Source organism: Hyperoodon ampullatus, assembly GCF_949752795.1.
Source record: "Hyperoodon ampullatus genome assembly, chromosome: 15".
Taxonomy (NCBI): domain Eukaryota; kingdom Metazoa; phylum Chordata; class Mammalia; order Artiodactyla; family Ziphiidae; genus Hyperoodon; species Hyperoodon ampullatus.
In genome coordinates this window covers 48,195,381-48,213,904 of record NC_136928.1, presented here as the reverse complement: position 1 = coordinate 48,213,904, position 18,524 = coordinate 48,195,381, and positions in this window count along the sequence as shown.

The following is an 18,524-nucleotide window of genomic DNA, read 5'->3' as shown; positions in this document are numbered from 1 at the left end:
AAGACGGCTTGCTATAAATCACATTTGTAGGAAGTCAGATTACTGTCTCTAGCAGCAATCCAGGAAGCCCAATTATAGCCCCTGTAACAGTCAGCCCCAAGTGGCTGTGACTTGACAACTTCCCAAATATTTGTCCCCACTTCAGACTTAGGACCAACCAGAGAAAGCCACATAATGCACCCTAACCAATCATGTGGGATGCCCTACTTCACGTTAGTGCACCTACAGCTTCCCCATTCCAGCAACCTCCAGTCAGGGCACACCTGAAGCCTTCCCACTTTATCATTATAAAGCTTTCCCATTCCTCTGCCTGCCTTTGAGTCTCTGCCAAAACACAAGTGATGGTGGCTGACTTCTTCGCAATAGCAAACTCTGAATAAATAGCTTTTGCTTTTCTCATTTGGTTAATCTTCATTTATCTCCACATAACCAGAAAAATATCCATCATAACTAGTGCAATTGAATTTGTTCATATCTGACATAAATAAGACTGTAGTTGAAACTGCTTAAAGGCCAATAATCAGCTCTTTTCAGTACTTAATTTTGATAATATGGCCCCACCAATACTTGGTATTTAGAGAGGTTTATAGATATATCTGCAGAAAGTCCAAGTTACTGATACTCGCAATAATAGTAATAACAGACAGTACACGTCAATGATAAGAACAACACCAATAATAATAAAAACAACAGTTATTTTATTAAGTACTTATAACCACCACACACATTACTAAAAACATTACTTTAGATTTGTCTGTTGCATACTAAAATTAACCAAATGAGCTGATTACTGGGATCGCTCCATTTTACAGACTGGCTTACAGAAATTAAGCAACTTGCTGATACTTATGTTGTTTGGATGTGTGTATATGTGTGTGTATGTATATATACACACACACTGGATTTTCTATTTAGATAAAAACATGTTAAGAGCATATATTCAGTTTTGCTTTTTCCTCAAGGGTTTAATTTACCTGTGTGCATGATGTAAACAGTCCATGCTGGGGAGAAGCAGACCCAGGATTCTGTGCTACCCACTTGCCTCTGTGCCTGGTGAATCTACCAGTGACTGTTGGTAGCAGTGGCTCTGACCTCTCACTTCACCAAATCCGAAGGTCCACAGTCTCTCTATTAAGCAACCATCAATTTTGGCTGACTACTATGTATGCAAAAAGTTATAGCTAGGAGGTGACTTCTGAAAATCAAGTCTCATAAGTATACTCTTAGCAGTGAAGTGTTAGAAATAACCTGTTTTTCAGTTCTTCAGCAGGACAGTTAAGGACATTGTAATCCCCATGTGCATACGAGTTAGAACGCACAGCCCATTTACCTTAAAGAGCTTGAGATCCATTGTAAGGAGACAATGAAATGATAACTTAAACTTCACTGATGAACAGCAGTGATATGAGGAATGAATTCAGGCAAAATTTATTTAAAGATAAAAAGATTGCAAGGAGAAGGTATGATTTGCAACTAAGAAAAATTGAAGGCAAGAGAGAAGGGAACATTCCAGTTGCAGGGAATACTATGGCCAAAGGCACAGCAGTAGGAAAAAGAGGTGTAGAGGTACACGATCTACTGTCAGTCCAGTGGGAAAAAGCAGGTTTATGCAAGGAAATAGTGTCCCTCTTTCCTATTATGCCTTCAATGTACATGAAGAATGTCTGACCTTTAGTAGAAGATCAAAGTGTAATGGGAAGTAACACAAGTGCATATTTTGGAACCAGAACTTCCAAATGGCAGTTCTACAATTTACATTTTTAGGGGATGAGTTATCATGACTAAATGCCGTTTTTCTTCATATGTGGTGATGCCTGTTCGTGTGAAAACACAACATTTTATAAATAACACTTTGTACCATCCTTCACTCTTTCAAAGGAAATATGCCTGCTGTCCACCCCATTTCTTTCTTGATATCTCACTGCTTTACCTCTTATAAGTTATGTTCTCTTCCAAGGAATCATACTGACAGCTTTTTTTCTTTTCCCCCCAAATATCTTGTAAACCATTGAACTCCAGTCCTCTTTTCTGAAGATTCAAGGGTAAGCTCACAGCCCATATTATCATAACACTGGGAGGATTTTCTCACCTCTCTGCCATTTACTAACACACTGAGCTTATCCCTTTATTAGTCTTTTTTTCCTACTTGAGCTATGACATTTCTCACATCAAGCATCTCCCTATCAGTATCTCCAATTTTGTTACCTGGATTTATTTTCAGTCCGTGGCACTTGTGCATCTCAGATATGTGAAAATCTTTGAGATATTTCCACAGACCTGGCAGTTGACTGTGAAAGGGCTTCTCTCAGGGAACAGACACAGTACAGACCCTGGAGGACTAAAGCTTGATGTGGCCTCTTCCATTCATACAGCCTGTGTTTTCTGTTAAAAATTTTTAAAAAGTTACTATCATTATTCTCTACATTATAAAAATATCACCCAATGCACAAAATTTATTTTTTCTTTTTTCCAGCTTTATTGAGATATAATTGACATGTAATATTGTGTAAGTTTAAGGTTTACAACACACTTATATATTACAAAGTGATTACCACCATAGCATTAACTATCACCTGTGTCACTTTGCATAATTACCATTTCATTTTTGTGATGAGAACAGTTAAGACCTACTCTTCTAGCAGCTTTCAAGTATATAATACCGTATTGATAACTAGTCACCATGCTGAATATTAGATCCCCAGAACTTACTCATCTTATAGCTGGAAGTTTGAACTCTTTAGCTAATATCTCCCCTTTTCCCCTAGTCCCCAGCCCCTTGTAACTACCATTCTAATCTATGTTCCTCTCAGTTGGGCCTTTTAGGATTCTACATATAAGTGATATCATGGAGTATTTGTCTTTCTCTATCTGACTTATTTCACTTAGCATAATGCCCTTAAGGTCCATTCATGTTGTCACAAACAGCAGGAAGAAATTTTTTTCTCAGGGCTGAGTACTATTCCATTTTATATATATATATATAAAACATCTTCTTTATCCATTCTTGCATTGATAGACACCTAGGCTGTTTCCATGTCTTGACTATTATGAAAAATGCTGCAATAAACACGGGAGCGCAGATATCTCTTTGGGATCTTGTTTGTATTTTCTTTGGATATGTACCTAAAAGTGGGATTGCTGAATCATATGGTAGTTCTTTTCTTTTAATTTTTGAGGAAACTCCATACTGTTTTCCGTAATGGCTATACCAACGTACATTCTTACCAACAGCACACAGTAGTTCCCTTTCCTCTTCATCCTCACCAACACTTGTTATCCCTTATCTCTTTGTTATAAGCATTCTAAAAAGTGTGAGATGATATTTCATTGTAGTTTTGATTTGCATTTCCTGATGATTAGTAATGTTGAGCACCTTTTCACATACCTGTTGGACATTTGTATGTCTTTGGAAAAATGCCTGTCCAGATCCTCTACCCATTTTTTAATTAGATTGTTTGGTTTTATTGTTGTTATTGAGTTGTATGAGGTCTCTCTATATTTTGGATGTTAACCCCTTATCAGATATGTAATGGGAAATATTTTCTCCCAGTCCATAGGTTGCCTTTTCATTTTGTCGATGGTTTTATTTGCTGTGCAGAAGCTTTGTAGTTTGATGTAGTTCAACTTGTTTATTTTTGCTTTTATTACCTTTGCTTTTGGTGTCAAATCAAAAAAATTATTGCCAAGACTGAGGTTGAGGAGCTTACCCTTCCTGTTTTCTTCTAGAAGTTTTATATTTTCAGGGTGTACATTCAAGTCGTGAATTCATTTTGAGCCAGTTTTTGTGTATGTCGTAGGATAGGAATCCAGTTCCATTCTTTCGCTTATGGCTATCTAGTCTTCACAACACCACTTATTGAAGAGACTATTCTTTCCCCATTTTATATTCTTGGCTCCTTTGTCATAAATTAATTGACCATATATGCGTGAGTTTATTTCTGGGTTCTAAATTTAACTTTGATTGATCATTATCTAAGTACAATGTGCTGTACCAAACAGTTTTGTTCATACATCAGTGCCTCTAATTCATTCAGCATTTGCTGTGAAGGTGGGAGTAACATTTGGGGTTTTCTTTTTATTCACATGAAATGACTATACTAGTGAGATAGAAACATGGAAATAAATTTATTTAAACAAGGACAAATTAATCTATTTCTTGGTATTCATTGCATTAAAAACCTGTTTCCTACGGAAAAAATGACCCACAGGGAGCTGAAAGGTATATTGAAAGTTAATTTTTCAAGTGCTAACATAAAGTACTCTCACATATAAAAAAAATCTTTGTGATTACAAGGAGAAAAAATGTTTCTGATACTTTGAATAAAATTGAGAAGTAACAGAGATCTTAAGCTATGTGTGCGGTTTGATTAAGAGCTACTACATGGGCTTCAACATTACGGTAGCTTTCAGTCCTGAGGTTTTGTTTCTTAAATGTATACTTTAAACAACAGCTAGGCACATTTTTATAAACTGCATCACTAAGAAAGCATCTGTACATTTTTATATAAGCCACTTAGATTTTGTTGAACTTGTCAGCTGCTGAGCTATGGTTTCTCAAATCATTGCAAGGTAGCTCTCGAGACCTAAAGCTACTGTGGTTGTAGGTGAGAATATACCCAGTGCCTGTTGTGCTTTAATATGCATTAAGCGCAGATAAAAGTGTAGTGCACTTCAGAGGCTGTGTCTACGTATAGCTGAAATATCCCACAAATGTGGAGGATTTAGGTAGTCAATTAGCCAAATACTAGAAGCCACCAGATTCTGGAGGGTTAACGTTACTCTTCACATTGATTTACAAATGGTGTTTGGTAAAGGTCATGCTCCCCCAACCCCACCATATGCTTGAGTGTTCTTGGCTGGTTTATTACCAGGAGCACCTGATAGGGGTAGCCATGCTGTATAAAATTAGCCCAGGACACAAGGATTATCCTTCCTTTGGCTTGTACTTACATGTAACTGAACAAAGCAGCTGCAATCAGCTGTTCTGGCCTCAGCTTGCCTTTGAAGTGCTTCTCTTCTGTCAGGGATAGAGGCCAACAAAGTGTTTCTTTAAGCCTAAACTCTCTGTGCCGGGTTTCTGACCTGGGACTCAGCCCTACGTGAATTTCTGTTTTCTTTTGCATGTGGCAAGGAAGCTCGGTCCTGCCCAGGATGTCTAGCAAATCATTTCTAAACTTTTAGTTTAGACAACGTACCCAGAGTAGTCCTTAGTGAAAATTCACTGAGTTTTTTTTTTTTTCCCTCCCGCCACCTCGGTCCCCTGAGTTTTTCTGTTGAAGCTACTACTTTATCTTTTCCCTCTTTATTGTATGTCGTTATTTCTTATCATTAATGTTGTCCTTTGGAACTAAATTGTTTCATCTAATTATGACCGGTAAACAGCAACAACACTAATAAGAAGTAACCTATATTGAACTTACGTAATATATATATTACTTTTTGTCTGAAATATTTGAGATTATGGTGCAGCTCCTAAATACTCCACTGTGTGATTGTTAAGAACAAGGACAGGTTCTGATATAACTACAGAAAAATCAAAATCAGGGAATGAACATGAATACAGTACTGTTCTCTAATTTGCAAGCCTTAAATTTCACCACTTTTTCCCACAGTGGCTTTTATAGTCAGTGCTCTCCCAGGGCTCCTTCTGGTGAGTGTCTGAGTGTGGCACACGTACTATAGTTGGGCCATTTATGCCCAATACTGGATTCCTGTAAATAGGCAATCCTTTCTAGGGCTCTCATCAGCCTGGACAAGACTTCCTCAGAGCTGCACAGTGTGGACTTTTTTTCCATTTTGCATACCGTGCCTCATTTCTATGAGTAACAACTGTCCTTGATTGTCTTTCATGTGCTTTTGTTTATATATTTTTGGATATAGCTATGTAGTCCCTAAATATATTTTATATGCTTTGAGCTTTTTTCCCCCCAAAAGCACCATGTGGTATTTAATTTTCTTCTTTTCATGAAGAAATGTTTGTGAGATATGATTCATTATTTTTACTATTGTATAGTATTCCAAACATACAAAATTTATCCACAGCTTCTGCTAGTGGATATTTATTTAGGTTGTTTCAAATTTTTTTGCAGTTACAAACAGTGCTGCGATAAAAATTCTTGTGCTTTCTCCTTGTGCTCCTGTGCAACAGATTCCTAGGGTCTTCAGGGAAGATGTGCTGGGTTGTAAAGTACATACGTATCTTTAACTTCATGCAGATTTGTGGACCTTTCCAAAATGGGTCTACCAGTTTACACTCTTATCAGAATTGTGTGAGAGTTCCTGTGGCTCCACATTCTCACTGATAATTGCTATTGTGAGACATTAAAACTTTTTCCACTGAAATTTGTAAAATAATATCTGATTTTGGTTTTAAGTTCCATGAATATGAGTTAAATTGTCATCTTTTTGTATAATTACTGACCACAAGTGTTTTCTCCTCTGTCAGTTGCTAGTACTCATCTTTTTTTTCCCTATCTTTAAATTGTTTTTTAAATCTTTTTCTCATTGATTTGGAGGAGCACTTTATATATTCTGAATTCTAGTCATTTGATAATTAAGTTTTGCAAATATCTCCCTCTAATTGCTGATCTTTTTTTCAATCGCTAAATGGTTTGTTTTGGTGGACAGAATAATGAACATAATCATACTTATTACTTTTATTTATGTTTTGTGTTTTATGTGTCTTGGTTAAGAAATTCTTCCCAATCTTCAAATCACAAAGATATTCCCTTACATTGTATTCTAAGATTCACATTTACGTTATGCAATCACTTTAAACTGATTCTGGGTATTGTATGAAATAAGGATCATATTTTATTTTACCTCTATATATTGTCCTAGAACAATTTCCAGAATCCTTTCCCCATTGCTCTGTAATACCACTTATTTCATATATCCAGTTTCCACATATGTGTGAGTATGGTTTGGGGCTTTCTACTTGTTTATTAATCTACTTTTATACCAGTATTCCCAATCTTCATTAAAATAGGTTTAAAATAAGATTTATTATAAAATGAATCCTCTTATTCTGTTCTTCAGGCATATCTTATTATCCTTGACTTTTTGTTTTTCCATATTAATTTTATAATCAGCTTGTCCAATTTCATTAAAATCCCTGTCAGGATTTCTTTGGGATTTTATTGAACATATAGATTATTTTAATGAGAATTGCTGTGTCTGTGATATTGAAGCTATTAATGAACCTGATGTATGTAGGTCATTTTTAATGTGTTTCAATAAAGCCTTACAATTTTCTCCACAAAAATCATGAGCATCTTTATTTATACTTACTCTTATAATTTTTTTTATATTTGATGCAGCTACCAATGATAGATATATATATTTTAAGTTACATTTACTGTTGTTGCTGATATATAGAAATGCAGTTTATTTTTTTATATAGACCTTATATACCTGGTTGACTTCTCATTAATTCTAATCATTTGCCTGTAGATTCTCTTGGGGTTATCTACATAGGCAATCATAACATCTTCTTCAAATAATGGAATCTTTGTTTCTACATTTTTTAGACCACATAACTCCTAATTGTGTCATTCTGTTCTTTTTTTTTTTTTTTTTTACTGTGATAGTAAGAACACCTAGTACATTAAATAGAAGTAGTAACTGCAAGTGTCTTTGTCTTATGCTTGCTAATAAGAGGAATGCTGATACTTCCAATGTTTACATTATTATTTGGATTTTGCTATAGGATTTGTAAATACCCTTTATTATGAAAAGAACAGTTTTCTCAGTAGTTTCCTAACTTCAGTTTTTCTTTTTGTTTGTGAATTGGTGTTGAATTCCACTAAATGCCTTTGTTGGCAACTGTTGAGATAATCATGTGTATCTTCTCCTTTAATCTGTTTATATAGCAAATTACATTAATAGATATTTAAATCTAAATTCAACTCTTCATTCCCAGGATAAAACCAACATAGTTTAAAATGTATTCCTAGATACAGTAGCTACTATTTTGTTTAGGAGTTTTGCATCAATATTCATGAGTGATATTGGCCTTTAATTTTCCTTTTTAGTTAGTACTGCTCTTCTCTGTTTTAGTTTCAAAGTCATATTGGCCTCAGAAGTAATTAATGAAGCCTCCCTCTTTCTATTTGCAGCGACCAGGGCAGCCTTAGTTTGACTATAGTTTAGAAAGATTTATTATTGATTATTGGCCCCTGACCTCCCTTTTCTTAGAGCAGTTATTTAGAAAGTTGCAACTATAAATTCTTTGCCCCTTGAGATCCTCTACAACCTAGGGATGTCTTTTTCAAGAACCTGAGAACCATCTCTGAAATAAAATAACTAATAAGCTTATATTGATACTTCTTCAGTTATCAATTTTTAACTTTTATAGTTAATCTATACAAACTTCCCAGTGCCATTTACTCATATCACCTCTCCCATCCCCTCAAAAAAGTTATGTCAATTTTGGAGAGGTAAAATTTATTTATTTAAAATTTATTTGAATGTTATTTATTTATTTAATTTAATTTTTTTTCTTTTGGATCATGTCTTCTAGAGTCTTCCATCCTCCTATTCCTCTCTTGTTTGATTGCTTTCTTGGTCAAGTGCACAACTGGCAACCTGGGTCTTCTTCCTTTCCCCATTGTTCTGCAATAGGGATCCTGGTTCCTGGGTCTTGTATTTTTCTCTTCTTGTTTTATTCTTTTTATTTTTTCACTTTAATTTCTTGAACATCACTTCTAGGATGCGAGGGAGATAAAATATTAATACCTCAGAAGTGAGAAAATATCTTTATTGTATCTTATACTTGGTCGATAGATTAATTAAGCATAGAATTCTGAGTTGGAAATAACTTTCAGGCAAATTTTTGAAGGCTTTATTCTATTACTTCTGGTTTCACATGTGACCACTGAGAATTCTGAAGCCACAGTAAATCTTAATTCTTTTCCTATATAATGTGTTCTCCACCCCCTAGAATATTTTAGAGTCTTTTCTTTATTAGAAATCTGAAATAGCAAGATGTTTCTCAGTGGGGATTATATTTATGTTATTTACTTATTTATGTTCATGACATTACCCAGCAAAGGGCTTGCTGCTGGAAGCATGTAGAAACCAATACCATGGCTTTTGAGAAAAGAAAAGGCTTTATTGCAAGGTTGACCAGCAAGGAGACAGCGGAAATGAAATGGCTCAAATCTGTCTCCCTGACCAGGGGTTGGATCAAACTTTTATGAGTTAGGGGAGGAGGGTTGGTGTTGGAAGCACTGGCAGGCAGGTTTCAATTGGACCTTGGCCATTTTTGATAAGGTATGGTAAAGAGGGCTTCAGCAACAGATCTTCCTGGACAATGGACTCTTCACTTCTGAAAGGGTTCCGGCATTCAGGTTCAGGTCCTTTGGTTCTGTAGGGGAGAGAAACTTTGGTTTTAGGTGTTGTTTTAGGTCAGAATTTTCTCCTTTGTACTTGCTTTGGCTGCATGACTTGTGGTTTTCTGTTGTGTCTGAAAGACAACTCAATATCTTGTTAGAAAGAGGATAAGGCCAGTTTCAAGCTGGTTCTGTGGTTACAGTGATGCTAGACCCTTGGAGAACCCTTTCAATCTAGAAACTCAAACTCCTCAATTCTAAGAAATATTTTGATTTATTAATTTTATAATTTTCTCCACTTCTTCTCTTTCAGAAAATATTATTTTTCAGTTGGATATTGAATCTCCAGGAATAATCCTCTAATTTTGATACTTCTCTCCCTCTCTCTCTTTTTGCTATTGTTCATCTCTTTGTATATTTGTTGTAATTTCTTTTTTTTTTTTTTGTGGTACACGGGCCTCTCACTGTTGTGGCCTCTCCCGTTGCGGAGCACAGGCTCCGGATGTGCAGGCTCAGTGGCCATGGCTCACAGGCCCAGCCACTCCGCGGCATGTGGGATCCCCCCAGACCGGGGCACAAACCCGCGTCCCCTGCATCGACAGGTGGACTCTCTACCACTGCGCCACCAGGGAAGCCCTATTTGTTGTAATTTCTTGAAAATGTGCTCAACCTTATCATTTAAGCAGTCTATTAAATTGTTTCCATCACATATTTTAATTCCCACAAGCTACTTCTTTTTCTCTATTTGTCCATCGTCCTGCTTTTGTTTCATGTATAAAATATCTTCTCTTATCTCTGGTGATATAAATTGTACTTCTTTTTAAAATTTTTCTATACCATTGCTTGCATTTTTTTCACTTTGCTTGTTTTTCCTCTGTCTTTTACTTTGCTAATGATCCCCTTATATGTCCTGTGATTCCTGCCCATCCTTCATATCTAAGAATGAAACCAAAGCACTGAAACTTTGATTGGAAACTGTGGGCATAACAAGGATTTTGACCAGAGAAATTTCGTGGAGAGTGATCCTACAGGGATTCTGGGATTTCATTGAGGGATCAAAAATGTCTGAATCTATAAGCAATATCCCTGAAGTAATTATATTTTTTAGGATAATAATCCTCCAGTCTTTGCCTGGATAGGGGACTGATTATAGGCCTACTTGTAGATGAAAGAGAGCTGGAGGTTATCTCACCATTCGTAATAAACGGTACAATTATTTTGAAAGAGCAGACATCAATAGGGTGTAGTCATAAAGCAATTACATGGGGCACATTTTGGGTTTCTCAGTTAGTCCCCTTACATGGAACCCGCCCTTACATATACTGTAATGCTGCAGTGCATCTTCTTCTAGCAGTTATTTTACTTCCTCTAACAAACCCTGCATTTCTGGCAATCCAAAACCTTGTGGGTCTCATCATCAAGCAGGTCTGGAGTAGGATTTTAAAAGGACCCCAGGCCTGTTCCCACTGTGGGGTCCTCCTCTGGTCCTGATAACATGCCCCTTGGACTCATCATCTAAGGACATGCATCTATTTACTTTCCAATGCAATTCTCTATTTTGCTATTCAGAAACACACATGGTTCTGTCACCAGTGTCTACTTCCTGAAAAGTCCAGCAAAGATAGTCTAGATTCTCTAAGGAGTTTTCCTGGCGCTCCTTTCACTAATCTTAAGGTGATTATTAGGCAGGCCCCTTCCTTTTCCCACAGGAGAAATACTATGAAGAAATTTTCTCTGAAAATACAACCCCTTCTTGGCATTTCATATCTCTTACATATCCTCAGGGTGTGAGAGTTGAGCTAAGGAGGACAAACTAGTTTTCTATCCACTTCCTTTCCAAGTCTTGCTTAGATGATCCAGCACCTGGCTGTTAGATGTAGGACTTGCTCTAAGCGTCCAAAGTCTCAGACAAAACTGAGCTAGGATCTTACTTTAGGATCACATTACCTTCTCCTTTACCTCTTAAGTAAATTATTCATAAAGGAAATAAAGGAATGAAGGAAGAAAACATTGCCTATAGCTTAGGTTCTGGCCAGAGTCCTGTGTTTTTTCACATTATCCAGAGGTTTATTATTTTGTTTCTGTTTTTGTTGTGTTTTAACTTGATTTGACTCTTGGTACTTGTGGATCTCACCCATGTTGCTTCTTTTCTGTCAAGTTTAGGGTAGAAAGAATCCCACTTTAATATTGTGTCATATGGAGACTTTCACATCATACCCATGAATTCAACATGACAGCTTAATTTGGCTCATTTTTCTCTGATGCTCCATGATCTGAGCCTCTCCAAATTAGGGTCTGCAGAGAGCAAACACTTATTCTGATACAGTAGAAGGATTTCCATCTTGCTGTGATGGTTAGGGAAGAAGTGCAAAACATTAATTTCTCCTTAAACTGACCCTTAACCAATTTTTTACCCCTCACTCTTCCTTCAGATGCATCTGGTGCTATCAAACTGGTGTCTCCACAAAAGACATGGCCAATGAGCTGCCACCTTACAATCTCTGCCCTAAACTAACCATCCCAGACACTAAGTTAACTCATTTACAAGCAAACTGGTTATGTAGTATCATGTTAGAGATTTCTATTCCTTTTTAAAATTCATCAAAATAATGTTGTCCAAGGTGGAGTTGAGTAGCCATCCACACTTTTCAAATAAAATTAATATACACTAGCTTTTCTAGTTTTGAGAAGAATGTATTCCTTCTGATCATGATCTCATTTCCTCAAGGGACTGATCAGTCAGGCCTTCATGCACAATTCATGCTACTGACATATTCTCAGTTGTCTAGAATTGTTTGACTGCATTTTGAACCTAATGTGTTTTAAGTATCTACAGGCACAATAGTTTTTTGTGAACCAAATAGCAGGACTTGTGATGGCTCTGCCAAAGCTTTATCCACAGCAACTTCAACTAGGAAATTGTTTTTAATCTTCCATAATTTCTTTAGGAAAGGTTTCCTGAAACCAAGAAGAAACTACTTTTATATTCACTACTGACCTACGAAATAAGCTTAGGGGGAATTTCATGTGCACCTCTCAGGGGCTGCCATCCTGTATTAGCTCATTGGCCCTCCATTGTTTCCCTCTACCCTGGAGATGTGTACTCCAGACTGGGTTTAAATTGATCATTTCCTCCTTTAAGTCACCTCAGTTCTAACACTAATTATAGCTAGAACCAAGGGATTGTAAAATTAGAAAGATGAAACTGAAGGAAGTCAATATTTACTGAAGATTGTGCTAGGCACTCTCCTAGGTACTTATATCCATTGTAAATGAAGTAATTTTCAAACAATCCTAAGAAGTAGGTATTATTCTTCTAATTTTTATAATGAGAAACTGTAGGCTGAAAGAGCAGGGTCTTATAGCTAGTAAGTTGTGGTTGAAATATTAAAATATGTTTCTCTTACTTTAGGCTCATGCTTTGTCCTCTTGATAGCCCTGCATCAAGGTCAACATGGAGTGAAACACTCTTTAATTTCACTGGTAACCTCTGGAGGTCTGACTAAGTTTTACAATCTGCTCATGACTTCTTTTGGGAGAGCTCTGTCCTCTATGAATGAAATGAACCTTAATTTCTTTGCCTGAACAGATAAAGAAGTTATAATAAAATTTTGTAAAGATTGCCAGAGAACTAAAGAAAAATCTGACACACACACACACACACACACACACACACACACACACACACAATATCACATTATTCCACAAAGCAATTCCATTATAATGGATTTGAATGGGGTCTGCTCTCAGTTGTAAGGGCCAAAAATAAAGGCACATGGTAGATTTTGGCAGTGACTGGTGGAATAGATCTTGTGTCATTATTTTCTGTTTAAGAGTAAGTGTGTAATTTAGTCTTGTCTCTCTGCTTGGGTTTAAATCATGACAAATCTTGATAAAGTAACCAACCTTCATGTTGTTACGTAAATTTCAGTAAGCTGGAGGCAACAAAAAAAATCTTAAAAGGAGCGAGTGCTATTTATAAATATTATCAAATTATTATTACATACTAAAGCTGATATTTTTCAAGGCCTTGATTGGATATTGTGAAAATCAGTTCTTTGGTAGATGAACACTTGAAAATGTATATATACATATTATCTATTAATAAATGATTATTTTAATAGTCTAAATGCTTTTATTATTAAACTTACTCCTCAGTCCCTGGAAATGCCAAGGAACACATTATTATTAAATAAGCGTTCTCTTTTTGTTCAGATCTCTGCCTTAATGCCCTGTATTTCTTTGGCCATCAAAACTGGTATTTTTTGAAGCCTGGACAGGGTCCAATAAAAGACAGTTTACTAGGCCCACTTCTACTAAATAATAATTCTGCAGAGACGAGTAAATCAAGAATGAGAAACTAAGCTTATTATCCACACTTCGTTTTATTCTTTTGGTGGAGGAAGAAGAAATACCTAAATGGCTTTTTGTTCTGCTCCACTTTAATTAGGTGACAGATTCAAACCATCTACGTGATAACAATGTGTCATCTAAAAAATGCAGGGCCTCCCTGGTGGCGCAGTGGTTGAGAGTCCGTCTGCCGATGCAGGGGATACTGGTTCGTGCCCCGGTCCGGGAGGATCCCATATGCCGCGGAGCGGCTGGGCCCGTGAGCCATGGCTGCTGAGCCTGCGCGTCCGGAGCCTGTGCTCCGCAACGGGAGAGGCCACAACAGTGAGAGGCCCGCATACAGCAAAAAATAAAAATAAAAAAAAATAAAAAAAAATAAAAAATGCACAGTGAGTTCACCTTGTTTAACTGTGAAGGAAAGGCAAACATATAAACACCCACACACACAAAACACAAATTCACAGACACAAACATGCTCAACACTTAAGTCAAAACTTCTAATTGTAAAGTCAGAAATGAAGGAGAATAAATTTTAACAGAATTTCCCATCGGAGACAGGTTATAGCTACAAGAACTACAGGTGTTTAATTGGTCAGTTTTATAAGAACAGTTATTCTGTAGCAGTCTTCCTTTTACTACTCTTAAAATTTTATAGTTTTTTTTAACATTCTACTATTACTGTCCCTGCATTTAATAATCTGATCTCAATTTTTCAAAGAATAGAATATCATTTCGGTCAAGAGTGAAATTAACTTTGGAAATAAATAGCAATATATATACTTCACATTCAATTTAATCTTTATAAAAAGATATCAATTTGTAAGATATCACTATGACTTGGGCCACTAAGATGTGTTACATTTATGGCCTGCTTTAAATCTTCAATCAGTCTCTCCCATCTGTCAAAGTTTTATAGCTACTGAAAGATAAAGGCTCTGTTGCTATGGTAATTCCATTACCTAGGTGACAGTGTTCGAATGATGTCATTGTTAACGTGATCTAACTCATGAAACATTTTTAATTTTAGTATGGTTAGACAGTAAAACTTACTGGTGTTACAAAATCAAGAGGGCTAGAAGAATGCTGCTCTTCTCAATAAATAGGGTGCCCACAAATGAGCATTAGAAGGCGAATGTTCAAATGAATTCCTCCAATTATCTCTGCTTTTAGTTGGGTCAATACTCTCATCAGTATTTTACAAAGCTGAATGAAGAAGCTGTATGTGTGGAGAAACATAAAAAGAAAGCAAGGTGTTCTAGCAGGAGAATGGTGCAAAGGGCGTCCCATTTAAAAAATAATTTTCCTTAATTATCTTTTCAGTTGAATTTTATGCTTAATAGTTACCAAGAAAAAAAAATGCTGTGCCCTTTCACTTTGGTACCATATTCTACTTCTTAACCAGAGAGCTGTACACAAAGAGATATGGAAGAGAACACAGAGGAAAGAAAAACGGAAATTAGGTGAAGAAAACAGTGGAAAAGATCAGAAGCTTGGTTGTAGTTCACTATTCAAATTATGATGAAAGAGGGATTAGAGAGGAAAAAAAGAGGTAGCAAGAAGCGTGGATAAGAGTTTCAAAAGTTTATCAGACTTCAGTAGGACTTGTCAGGAGGTGACTGCCTTGTGCCTATGCTGTTTCTGTCTCATCTAAAGGACTTTTAGATGTTGGCAGAGACAATTGGCACACCACCCCCCAGACTTATCATACAAGTGACAGGGAAAATGTCTTTTGAACTCAGAGGATTCTACAGCCAACCATGTTCTAATGACCCCAGGTGAATTACTACTCAGCAAACAAAAATCATGTGAGCATCTCCTTTATGACAGTGATGAAGCATTTCTTCAGAGATCTCTTTCTCTTTTCTCCTCTCCTGGTGTCCTCTCCCACATATTAGCCGACTCTATCCTCTTATGCAATAAGGGTTGAATTGCGAAGCTTGAAGAGAAGGAAGAAATCCTGGTAGTCTATTTTGTAGGGAAGGCAGAAGGTCCAGAGAGATTCCCTGCCTTGTGCAACAATGAAGACTCAGAGCTGGAAGAAAAATGTACACATTTAATGGTCTAATACCAATCCAGGTCCTGAACGCATGCCTGCTAACACCCTCTAGCCTCTCGCTCTGACACGTCACTGTAGAAGAGCTCACCACAGCTTGGAGGCAGCCCATTTCACTTTGGCCAAGTTGACATAATTCATTCAGGGCCAAAGAACTACGTAAACCGGTGACAACTTAACGTATTAATCTCCCATAATATTTGAACTTTCCAACAAGTGCATGGAGAGAGCAGAATTATTTCCAAAGCTCACAGGGCAGACTTCCAGACACCATGGTGCTTGGGCTGATGTTTGGAGGACGGGCTGGGGAAAGAGGAAACTTTCCTGGAGACCCCACAGATCACACTACTGTGGACCACTGCTTGCTTTATTTATATGTAAAGCTAGATTGGGTTCTTTTTTTCCTTGTGATGTGCTTACATGCTGTGTACGTATGCCTTTTCTGGCAACAGTATGGATCAGGAAGAATAGGAACTGATGATGAGCCACAAACTAAACCAAGTAAGCAGCAGATGTTGGGGCATCACCTCACTTTGTAAAAACAGGTAATAGATCCATTAATTGTGGAGTTTTAGGCAACTCCCAGAGCTAACATGGAAGGTGTTTTTTGATTAATAATTAGTTGTTATTATTCAGTTAACAGCTTCATGAACCTTGTTCTTGATAGGGATTACACGACTTGACATTGCACCTAGGAGGTAGTTTTTATAAGAAAATGTGGTCTGTGAACAGTATGACTTTACAATGCCTGTTGCTTTCGAATTCTAGCAGGTTTCTTTCTTTTCCCAAGGGATGAGGGAGGACATACCAAAGGCTGGAGTGTGAATGTCTAAAACCCAAAATAACTTGTCCTACTGAACCACCAACATCGTAAATCAAGCTCATTAACAGCATCTGATAAAGCTTATCTGCCTCCTATCACCAGGGAGGCACTTGCCAGCAGGGCCTTTGCAGATAGAATTTTCAGCAGATACCATCTTTAGGACTCAGTGAAATAGCCATCCGCAGGAACAGCTTGCAGCAGTAGGTTCTGTATCATAATTACAGAAATGATTACAGTAGCAAATATTAAAAAGAGTGCAGTTATGCATAATTCCTACAACACGCAATCTAATTTACCAGCAGTAAAAAACTGTAATAAAAGCATTGCCCAGTGATGGTACAAAGCAATTTTCAGTCTAGATGCCTAAAAATAACATAAGTTTTCTTACAGCTGGATTCATTGTTAACATGGTTTCCTTAGCATCCTGCACGAGGGAGCTTAATCAAGACCTCGGCGATAACCGTGTTAGCAAAAGCATGATACTAATGGACTTTCCACACAAAATAATGACTTCCGGCTTCCTTGAAAAGCTGTAGCTTTGGCAAGGGCCATCCGTGGAGGATAATAAAGTCTCAGAAGGAAGGCACCATTTCCTTATTCCTTTGAACCCCCATTTTCCTTCCTGGCACTTTATGCTCCTCTTGGAACTCACCTACTTGTTATTCTACTTATTTGTATCCATACTAATGCCCCCCCTCATCATAGTTTAAGCTCTTGGAGGCAAGAGACTATATTGATTCATGTTCTTAATCTCTCCCTCCACGGAGAGTCTATCCCTGCGCCAAACACAAAGTAAATGCTAGACATGTTTGTCAAATTGATGAACCTGGGATGTTATTCAGTACAAATAAAATATTACTCAGAAATGTCACAGTAAAGAAAAACATACTCTGTAGTACTGGGGCCCTAACAGAATTGAGTTTTTTTCATTTAAAGTAGTAATTCTCAACACTGGCTGGTCATTATATCATCTGTAAGACTTTAAGGAAAACCTAGTTGCTAAGTATCACTCAGGACCATTTAAATCAGAATTTCTAAGACTGGGTTCTGGGCATAGGGATTTTTGAAGCTCCCTCAGCAAAAACCAGGGTTGAGACTCACTGATTTAAAAGGTATGAGTAAAGACACACTGAGGATGTAAGCATGGAAAGGGTCTGATGTACCGGCGTGAAGACGTAACTTCCTTTGCTGTGCTTCTCTGGGCATGTACTTCATTCTCTAGGCCTCATTTGGTTCCACTATAAAATGAAGGGAGTTAATTACATATACAGTAGTCCCTAAACTATTTTTCAAAACAAAATTATCAATACATGAATACACAGCAACACCAGCACAACCAGGCCAGTACCCACACCACAGGCTTACTGAGTCACAGTTCCCGACATTGAGACCAGGAGTTAGTATTTTTTAAAAACTCTCCAAGTCACACCTGCTCTTTGGACAAGAATGACAGGACAGGATGACCTTTGTGGTTTGCTCTTAGAATACAAGATAAGCAATGGAAAGACAAAGTGTTCTCAAAAAGCATTGTAGTTCAGATCTTGATTGCTTAATATCATTCTCTAACACAAGGACCCAGGGCTCCTTGGAGAAACGGCTAATTCTAAGGCAGAGGAAGATATCATACAAGATGAGCTTGGAGCATCTTTCAGGGCCAGAAAGTAATGAAGTGTTCAAAAAGCAAAATGATGTGGGCATGCCAAAGGGAACAGGGGACAGACAGTCTGAAAGAGTCCCCAGTGGACAAAGGTGAAACAATTTGAGCAAAAAAATAACGTAGTTTGTAACGTAACGTATAAAATAAATATCCATGAGTGCATACTGATATAAATGTCTAAATAAATAAATAAGTGGGTGAGAAGGGACACCCCTCCCTTTAAGAAGAATTCCAAAAAATTTATGTGGGTGTTTCCTCCTCCAGGACGTGAAGCATAACTTCCCATATCTTGGGTATGGGCTGCACTTG